This window comes from Candoia aspera, chromosome 4, assembly GCF_035149785.1.
Source record: "Candoia aspera isolate rCanAsp1 chromosome 4, rCanAsp1.hap2, whole genome shotgun sequence".
NCBI classification, from domain to species: Eukaryota; Metazoa; Chordata; class Lepidosauria; order Squamata; family Boidae; genus Candoia; species Candoia aspera.
In genome coordinates, this window is record NC_086156.1 from 73,166,629 (window position 1) to 73,177,715 (window position 11,087).

The window sequence follows — 11,087 nt, forward strand, 5'->3', positions numbered from 1 at the left end:
AACTACCCCTTCCCCACCACTTTGTGAACAGTCCTGGCTGACCAGGCCCTGCGTCCCTCTGGAGCCAGAAGCGGACAGCCCCACAAAGGGCCTTACTAATAGACCTGAGGCCACAGCATGAGTCCTTTTCTTAGAACAGAAGGAGCTCTGTACTCTGTGCCCTGTCTCAAGCTGTCTGGTTTCATGCTCATCATGACAAGATTGATACCCACTTCCTAGTCCCACTGGCATTGCCGAGAAGACTGGGAATTGTTGCAGGGACACAGTATCCCCAGGGAAGAAACTGACAACACAAAGAAATCAAAGTTGGGGCGGGGGAAGCATTGCTGGAAACCTCTGTTGAAGAGAACTTTGAGGAACTAGAGATGGCCCATGTGGTGCACGATCTAAGAATGGCATGCCAGCAAAATCTTCCAAGTATACTTCTTAGATCATACGCTGCTTCAGGGGTAATATTTTTACCTAGGCTGAAAGTCACACTTTTTCCTTGCACCTTACTAGCTCTATGCCATTCTAAATATCAACTGTCAAATAGTGCATTGTCTAGGAGTCGCAACCCAAAATCATCTGTATTTGTTCACGTGAGTCTTTAAAATAGGATATCTTTGTGTACTTTTTTTAATAAGAATTTTATTAAGTTTCATACAAAGATAAAAACTACAGAAAAACAAAAAACTACAAAGAAAAAGGAAAAAACTAAAAAAGTATAAAAACACAAAAGAATTTTTTTTAAGTTACAAAAAGAGGTGACTTCTGACTTTTAACAGCAAGGATATACAGGATATCTTTGTATTCTTATCTACAAATGATGGTTCTTCATTGGAAGGTTTATCTCAGCCATGGTCCAGGCAAGAGTCTTGAAGTTGCTTCTTCTGGTGTCTTTTCCTCCAAATGAGTATCTGTAATGGTATGTGGGAAAGACCTTGGGAGACTGGGCCAAGAGATACTGCCTAGGGAATGGTCAGATAAGAGACAGCATAGACCACAGCTGGACAGTGGGAAGGGCAAGAGGCTCAGAAGAGACCCTCCCTAGTTTCTCGGGCTGTAAAGGAGAAGGGGGTACTTTCAGACCTACAAGATTGATGTCAGCTTTACTAGGCAGACTGGACAGGAAGCAAGACCAGATGAGCTAATTCTACTTTATTATAAAGCTACATTGGCGTATCTTGGCCCAGTCTCCCAAGGTCTTTCCCACATACCATTAGAGTATCTGAGGACATCGCCTGAGATAGCTCGCCAATAGCTCTCCACCATTCATGGCTCAATTGGCTTGAGACAGGATTTATTTTTTTATCATATGCATTTATCCATGACTTGATGACACCACTAAAACAGATTTTTCATGCAAAAGCCTTCAAAATATGTTTATCCAAAGGTAAAAATCAAATGAACACACAGAGCAAAAGCAAAGATGGAGGAGGAGAAAGTCTTTTGGCTTTGGGGGAAGGGGGTTACTCTATTTTCAAATGTGTTCAGGTCTGTCAGAGAAAGAATATACAGTAAGCTGATGGTTTGTTCCTCTTCTCCATGTTCATTGTCAGACTTTTAAGTCCTGATTTGACTAGGTGAGGAAGGAGATGGACCTACAGAATTCAGAGTAACCAGAAGCTTACTGACTTATGTCCTCTCTGCCTGAAATGCTACCCTTGATATCAGCTGACAAACACTTTAGCTAATGCATCTCTCAGTTGCTACCACACTTCTTCCCTACTTGACAAAAAAAAAAAACCAAGCAAGAGCATCAGGCAAAGAGTTTGACTTCACTGGTACATTCTGAAGTGACTTCAGGTAGCACAGAAACTGCTTTGTATGGTGATATAAACCAAACTGATACAAGTTTGGTTAAACTCAATATGTTAGACTATGACTCCCAGAAAGTCTCAGTTAGCTTGCATGAGACTGATTTAAAACTAAGTGATAGATTCCAAGTTATAATCTCAGCCTGCTAAACAAAATCTGGGCTACTGCCATTTATAGCTAGTGGTAAAGGAATCTTACAACTTAGAGCAAGCAAACCATGTTAGCAAAACTTTAAAAAATGAACATGTGGAAAAAACACAGGTTTAAAAACGACTTTATTACCTGACCTTTTACATTTAAAAAAATAATTTAAAAAGGGAATTTGACCTGTATTAGCTTCTTTCATCACCTTTATTTCCAAGAATGCTTGTGCCCCAAATGGGATCCATAAGCTTTCATAGAAAATAAAAATGACACATTGTTGTGATCCAGCACTTGGTTTGGAAAGCCCTAGCAAAATGGCTGGGCTGGAGTTAGGCAAGTGGGAGGTAGATTCTGATAAATTGGTGCTTTATCAGCCATATTATGAATAGGGAGCCCCCACGCCCATCAGCCATATTGCTAGTATGCCCTACATGCCCCTCAAATTCCAAATGGGGGTCCACCAACCCCAAGGATTGGGGACCATCCCCAGTGAGGATATGACATTCCATGCTCATGATCAATGACTCTGATGCCCTTCACTAGATTTTAAACAACTGAGACCTGAGTCTTTAGTACTAACAGCTATACTACAGTAAATGTTGCAACAGCTGACATAGAAAAGTACAGCATTAGGTGGTCTTCATGCCTTTGTACTCATGATCTTGCGGCCACATATATATTGGTGCCCTTATGCCACCCTGTCCTATAACATGATTGTCCTGTGCACTGACCCCAGCCACAGCCAAGTACCGTAGTGACTAACTTGCTGTTCAGGAGAATTTTACAACTATGTAACTATAAAACCGACTGTGGCTCCTCTTGTCCCTGGCTTATCTCCAGGCTCAATTCCCTGTCTGTGCAACCCCCCTGCCCAGAAAATGAAGGTCAAGGAAGTTGTTTGCCAGCTCCAGAGTCTTTTAAGCCATGTCACCCATTGGAACAGAGAGAAAAGACTGTTGTTTGGCTGTTGGGCAAGAGTTGGATGCTATGAATAGGATGGCAGCGGGGAAGGAGCGGCCTGTGCATAGCAATTAAGTCTTCTTTATCCCACATGACTGGGGACCTGGCACATCTCTGGGGAACTACCTATATAACTCAGTCGGGTATTTCAGCTCTGCAAAGTCCTGGGAAACAATGCAGCTGCAGCAACAGAGGAGGAGGCTACCTTTAGGGGCCTTGAAGACCCCTTGTAGTTTTCCTTTTAAATGAGATTAATTGTGGCAAACAAGATATGTCCATCAGGTACAGTGACTGGAGCATGTTTTACGCTGATATCCCCATTTGGCTGTAGCTGGCTTTGTTATATCTTGCACTGTATGTCTTTCCTCTGTTGCATCTAATCAGTAAACAGAGGTGTCAAAAAGGTCAACATGGTAAATGTGACCATGCAGTGGAAGCCCTGCCCCTTTTTAAAAATTACACTGCATGTAAAAAAAGAGATGGGCTTTCAATCACATGGTTGCAGCTGCTGTCATTCCCCTTTTTGACCCCTACCCCTTGGATGCTCCTGCCAGTACAGCTGACTAAAGGCTGCCACACTCAGAGACTGGGTGTGAGATGAAGGCAACATTATGGGGACATGGCAGACATTTGGTGCCCTGGATAGGTGCAAGTAAGCCTATTCAGGAATTCCACTAGGTATGATCTAATATTTCAATTAATCCTTGCAGTACAGCCTTAAGAATTCAAAATTTGATGCACGCAGCTGTGTCCTGTAGACTTCTGAGCCAGATACTGAAAACCACACTTCACTGATTGGTAAGACTTACCTAAAAAAATAACATAGTGAGCATTCATGCCAGTGACCACAATAATAAAGCATTAATTTTCTCATTACTGTGAAAGCGACACTGGGCAATTTCGGAGGAAGAATTTCAAAGTTATTATTCAAATGCCTTAGTCTCTGCAATGACATTACTGTAACCTACATAATGCATATGCAACAATGTTTTTGGATGCCCCTAGATCTTTCGCTCTAGGGCTCCTATTACTGATGTGTCTCAAAAGGAACATAGATCAGTTGCATAATAATATTGTGTAATTCCATAATACTATGTGGAAATTATAATGCATTTTTGGCAATTAATTGGAAACACAATCAATACAACAGATTCATTGGCACTTAATATTGCACAGCATTCCCAAGTGATATCCTTTTCCATAGATTATAATGTGTATGTAGAAGAAAACTGGTCCCTATCAAAGTTAGTTAAAGGTTTCCTGTGTCTAAGCCTGTTCTGTTATTTTTTGCTGAATGTAGGTGAGGATTACTGGTGAATTGATTTCTGTTTGGCCCATTCATAATGCCTTCTGAATTGCCCTTTAAAAGTTCCTATTCCCGGAAAGGGTGAATTTATCTCCTGCTTTCCTACCGTGATATTTTCTTTCAGTGTTTATATAATAAAATAAATAAATAAGGGAAGGAATTAATTAAAGCTCACCTCCTCCTGCAGGAAGGGACAATTGAGGGACAATTTGGGAATGGTACCTTTGTGGAAATTAGGAAGCTATTTGTTTTATTTATTTGATTATTACTTGCATTCATGTCCCATTTTTTCCCTAGGAACTTGAAGCTCTTGCATGAAAGATATATAATTTTATGACAAGCTGTGAATGAGAGATGGCTCTCTGTTGTAGATTGTAGAATCCAAAATGAAATCACATGCCAGATTTGATTTTGTTTGCCAATGGTAAATCAGCTGTGGTAGTAAAAATAATGAGCAGAAGGATGAGTGATGGCAGCCCTTGATTTTTGTTAGGGTGGGAAACCTGTGGTCCTCCAGGTATCGCTAAACTGTTGTTCTCAACATCTCTCGCCACTGGCCCTGCTCTATAGTTCAACAGAACATGGAAGGTCAAGGGTTTCCTTCTCTTGATCTATGATAAGGAAACTGTGTTTTGATTAATTGCTGAGAAGCTGGAATTTGTGGAAACAAGGATGTACTAAAATGGAAATATAGGGGTGGGTGAACACTGTGTAATTGTACTGTACAAGAGAAAGACACGAAGAAAGAGATAGAAAAGAGAATCATGAGTTCCAGAGAGCAGCTAGACAGTTTATGTTCTGCCCCTCTATCAGATGGAAGTTCATATCAAACACATATTAAGGTATTAGTAATTAATAATTCTGTGAAATTAAAATAGATGATGGTGTACACCTGAGTGCTGTCCGCCAAGATTGCTAAGTATACTCTATTGTAGCTATAATCTTGAAGGGAAAGTTATACGCAAACTTTGTAAGTACATTAGCTGTATTAATTATATGCATTTTATGTATTAGGACTAGTGCATTACAATCCATAACATTAAGTTGTACCATACCCTTTTGTGGTCTGGATTCCTGACCCTAAATATATAATCCATTAAACCTGGCTCCTTGTTGTGTGCTAGACGGCAGGTCTATGATGTGGACTGTAGCTGAAACATTTCTTCATATGCTCAGACATTACAAGTCTTTGTGACAACAAGACTTCTTTTTTTAAATATCTACAATGCTACTGAAAAACACTATACCAGAGCATGTAGAACGGGACTACCAGTAGTCCTCATTTAACAACCACAGTTGGGACCAGCAACTTGGTTGTTAAGTGAAGTGGTCGCTAAGTGAAACCGTGACTGTGCTTATGATCTTATTTCAGCTTTCCTTTGCTTTACAGACCTGTGAAGGTCATAAATGCAAGGAATGGTTGTAAAGTTACTTTTTCATCACTGTTGTAATTGTGAACGGTCGCTAAACAAGTCAGTTGCTAAACGAGGACTACCTGTAAATGAATCAGTGACTGTTTTAGTAGCCCTTACATACCTTATATATCAGGAATGAGAAGTCTGTCACTGCATCTTCTGCCCCTGATCTTGGGTTAGGGTTATGGAGCCCAAGTACAGTCATTGCCGGAATTCAGTGGTGTGAGTCTAGCTTCCATTCTTCAAGTATTCAATTGCAGTTTACTATTGGTAATTTTTTAAAAAAAAATCAGGAAACTCGGAATTTGGGGCTTAGCTTTATCCAGTTAACAACATGCTATTAAAAGATTATGGTATTCAGGTGGGAAAAAAAAGCCCATTCCTAGCACCATAGTGTAGTAGTTAACAATTGGGGTGGGGCTAGTGAAATCTAGGCTCAAGTCCACAGTGTGTCAAGAAAGCTCACTGAGTAACTTTGGGCCAGCCACCCTCAATACAGCATAGCTCACAGTTGTATTGTAATGTTGTTGAGAAAAGAATGGAGCGTTATGGATGCCACCTCGAGCTCCTGGATGGAAAGTGTGATATAAATATTACAAACTTTAAAAAATGCAAGCACTGTAGCAAAATCAAGCTTTTAAGTGCTGTTACTATGCAGTCAGAATAATACCATCTATGCATAAGAATGAGATATCAGCAGGCTTGGGAGGAACTATGTTTTCCCAAAGGAGGCCTGTAACCCCCATCCTCATTTTCTGCAGTTCCCAGAACATTTCCTGTTTATACATCTGAAATCTGGCAGCAAAACTATTTTCAGCAGCATTATTTCTTTTCTTGTTTGCATTTTGGGGACAAAACAGGGGGAAACAAAAAATATGTTAAGCCTCCTATTAAGCCCACCCCACCCCCCTCAACAAACAGAAAAAAGGGAAAAAATGGTTCTACTCATCTGTGACATCACTGCATCATTAGCCATGCCTCTTGAGGCCTTCAGAAACAGAAACCACAGCATTCTCCTCCAAGGGTAGCTTCTGACTCAAAACAGTGTGATTGCCCCTTCCCTAAGGAAGCTGGGAACAGTCCAGGTTAGGTTGCACGTGCTTAGAAACTACAGAGAGACTACAGGAGACTGGTGTCTTGGGCTGGGCTTCAAACAATATGGCAAGAGATGTAGCCACACAATCCTGGGTTGAAAACCACCCCAAAATAATATCAATGGGCTTCGGGTATCTGTAACAAGGCTTAGAGGATTAGGTAGCACAATATTGTCAGAGTATTAGTAAAGGTCAAGTGATCTGGGCAGTTACCACAACAATTCTGTTCAAGGCATACAGCATCTGGGGGAGGATGATACAGATGTTTCAGCACCTACGAAGATGTTGATCTGGAATTTCTGGCCTCCACCTAATGCAGCCAGTGTTGGTCAGACTTGATTACAAATAGCATTCCTCTACGTTTCTACCTTTTGGTCTTAACCTGCTGGTAGTAATGGTTGTATAGACTCTGGGACTTGTTATTATAAGGGTAGAACCTTGGACTAAAGGATCAGAAGTGTAGGAACCTCATTCTGTTGAAAACTCAGGTTAGGCTGTGGTTTCTCAAGAACAGGCTTCCCAGTACTTTATACAGCTCCTCCTTCTCTTATTTCTCTTGATACGGGGACCTACCTGTCGAGGGGACAGGCATGATGATTGGCTGATTACTGGAAGAAAGGCCCTCTTAAAAAATTGAAAGGGAGATGAAAAATGAAATACAAAGAGAGGCTGTTTTTTGTGTGTGTTTGTTTACAGGGTTTATAAGCCACTCCAATCATGCTGATTCTGAGCAGTGTACAATACCCCAAATCTGTAACTGGAGTTCGATAGACAAGATGAATATAACAGCAACAGAAATATAGAATCAAAATTGAAACCTCCATCAATCACAATGCAACCATCCATCAACTGGGAATCTAAACATTCAAAACCAAAAATCAATTCATCATGCAGAGGAATAGTCACAACAAATTTGCCTCCGGGGCTTGAATGGCATGTGAACAAAGCATGACATTTTCAGCAGAGAGAAACACACACACACAGAGATAGATAACTGCCAACAGACAAGTTCTTTTTTTTATATATAGTAATATTTTTATTATATTGTTGTGAAACTTACATAATACATTATATAATTTTGATACAGTGGTATTTGTACAGTATTGATTAAAGCTTATTAACATTCTAATATTTAGATAACTTAGACCATTGAAGTTAAAAAAAAATATATTATACTGATATTAATTATGATTTAAAATTTCAGTGTTAATGAACGTAAGATTATTTAGCTTTTTCATCCAGAACTGAATATAATATTTTAAAAACCGCTGCAGATTGCATCAAGGTATTTGTTGTACAATAAAGGTTTTGGTCTTAAGCTGATTACTTAGTACCCAGATCTCCACTGTAAGGTTACTTAATGTTGTCTGTGCATGTTGAAAAACAGACAAGTTCACACTGCCAGAAAAGCATGAGCAGTAAGCACCTCTTCCTGCTTGCCTTGCCTGTGATCTGTTTGTAATCTAGGGAGATTGAATTGGGGGGGGGGGGAAGAGGAGGAGGAAAGAGAAATTTATCATCTGCCTGAGCTAAAAGACTAGTACTGGATTTGACCACCCCATTCCCCCCACCAGGAGTTCTCTGTGTGATCCTCTTAATTTCTGCAACGCAAAGGCTATCATAGATCCTGGGACATTACACAGCCTGGCTTAAGGTGAAGTAACTGCTGTGCAATTGTGGAAGGATAATTTGTATGCAGAGGCACTGGCTGAAAGTGAATGTTGCAAGGATGCAAATGACACTCCCAGAAAATGCAAGTAGTGTAGTGATGCTTGGATGAGAGCAGGAGCCGTCACGAAGGTTGGGTGGGCACTGAGAAAATCCCACAGTGAGTGTTGCCCTGTTTCACAACTATCTGAAAAAAAAACTGGTTTATTTTTCACACAACATTATTTATTTCTATGTGCAATACTAAAAGTGGGGAGGAGTGAAGATGTGGAATATTACTGTAGCTTTCCCCAACAAGATCCTTTCAGAGGTGTTGGACTACAGATCCCATCACCCAAAGATAGCATCTTGGATGTTATCGTCCTAACATCTCTGGAGCACACCAAGTTAGAGAAACATAACCAAAGCTGAGCAAATATTAGTTTTTGGAAGAGAGAATATGCAGAGAAACCTAGAAAGCAGCTGTTGTCATTAGATAGCATGGTCAATAGATGTCCAGGACATATAGCAGGAGAAGATGAGATATGGGAACTATTAATTTGACAAAGGTATGGAGGTGCATAACTTGCCCTTCCAAAAGTTGCCATAGAATGGCAATCTTTAATGTGCCCAAAGTGGGAACATGTAGAGTAGTAATGTTTAAATTAAATTGAATTGAATTGAATTGAATTGAATTGAATTGAATTGAATTAAATTAAATTAAATTAAATCTTTTTTGTCTCTTAGCTTCATCCACCTTAGAGGAACACAGAAATGGCCTTGAATAAAATATACAGTAGCTGTTAAGAAAATATGAAGTTAGCCTGGGAAAACTGAAAGGAGTGAGAAAAAAACTCAAGATTGCCCTGTCTTGACTCTCCTTGGTATAAGAGGGAAGGAAGAAGAAATGGTGTCAGGCTTTCAAAATTCTATTATTATAACAACAAACAAACAAATCTTTATTACGGTCAAATATCAGCATATATTATTATAACCTACTGTATATCAATAAAGTGGAGTTCTAGTATTTCTTGCGGGGCCTGCTCGGGTCTACCTTGAAGGGCTGACACCCACTTCTTTCTCCTGGTCCTGCCTCAGTTCTAGAGTGCAGTCTTAGGCATGTCAATCAAAGGTCAAATCTGACCCAAGAATATAAATTTCTGATATGGATAGTGGCTATGGTTACATTACTTTCTGAACCACATGTCAATTAACCGTGGTTTAGACTAATACGTTGTGTGAGCAAGCTTCACTTATTTGGTTAGGTTAGTATCATACACACTTAGAAAACTGAATTAATTGAGCAAATCATGGGTAAACTTGTTAGAAAATGGTCAATACTAGCTTCCCCTATTTCTTATCCTCTGTTGGTTCATTGTTATCAGCAGCTGGGTGTTTCCATGGCAATTCAAAGATTCCCATCATGGCAACCAGGACTGCTGCACCTTAAAAAAAAAATATTGAAAGTTTTAAAAACAAGAGTAAAATTAATACAAACTAAAATAAAGTAAGAAGGAAAAAAGACAAAGGAAGAAATAAAACGGCTAAAGTGCAAAAAGAAAAAGTAGAAGAAAAATAGAAAGAAAAAAGATATAAAGAAGTGGCTTCCAATCTTCTTTACAGCAGTTATAAGTACAATTGTAGATTTACCTCTTTCTCTCAAGTTACATTGTGACTCTTTTCTTGCTATAATCTATCCTATCGTCAAAACCATAGATCATAAGTTAATTTTTTTCTGTTTTATGCAAAAAGTCCATAAGGGGTTTCCAGTCAGCAATAAACATAGATACTGTCTTTTCTCTAATCAAACAAGTCTTAACATAATTATTTTGAAATAACATACAATTCATATTTGTCATGCAGATATACAGATACTTTACTTTTTTCTCAATCTTAAAACCTGTTTTCTTCATCAATACTGTTTAATCCTCTATTTTTATATTTTTTGTTAACATCTTCGTCTTCTGATTATTAATCTTAAAACCTGCTAGTGCACCAAATTCTTTTAATTTTCCTATTAATGTCTCTATTACATTTAGTGGATCTTCCAGTCAACACCAAGTCATCAGTAAATGCCCTTAACTTAGAAGTTTCTTTTTTAATCATTACTCCCACAATCCTCTCATCTTGTCTTATATCTCTGTTCAGTATTTCAAGAACTAAAATAAACAGGAGAGGAGACAATGAGCATCCCTGTCTTGTCCCTTTTTGTATCTTAACAGGGTTTTATTAGATCTGCATTGACAATTATTTGTGCTTTCTGTGAAATGTAAATAAATCTTACCAATTTAATAAAATTCTCTCCAAAATTCGTATCTTCCAAAACTTTAAACAGAAAATGACTGATATTCCTGGGGAGCGCAGGATGAGGAGAGAAATGGAGAACTCAGCATATCTTTGTTGAGGGCCAAAGCAAGTCCTCCTTGGAGCAGAACTTTTCTGATGTTGTGGGTCTACTGAAGGTTTCTTAAACTTTCCATAGGATGGGGCTCCTTGTAGATCCCCCTTTTTTCCCCCACAAGTTTCTTTGAGGCTTGGGTGGATTTGATCCTGATATTAGATAGCATTGGGCTACATTGCATCTGGATGAAGGTATGAACTTCCTGATGTTTTCTTACTAGAAAAAGATAATAAAGTTCTTATCTAGCTTACTAATTGGTGCATCCTCCTTGCCTTTTATAACATGGAGTGAGCCGAAGCTCATACATTGATTTAAAATAA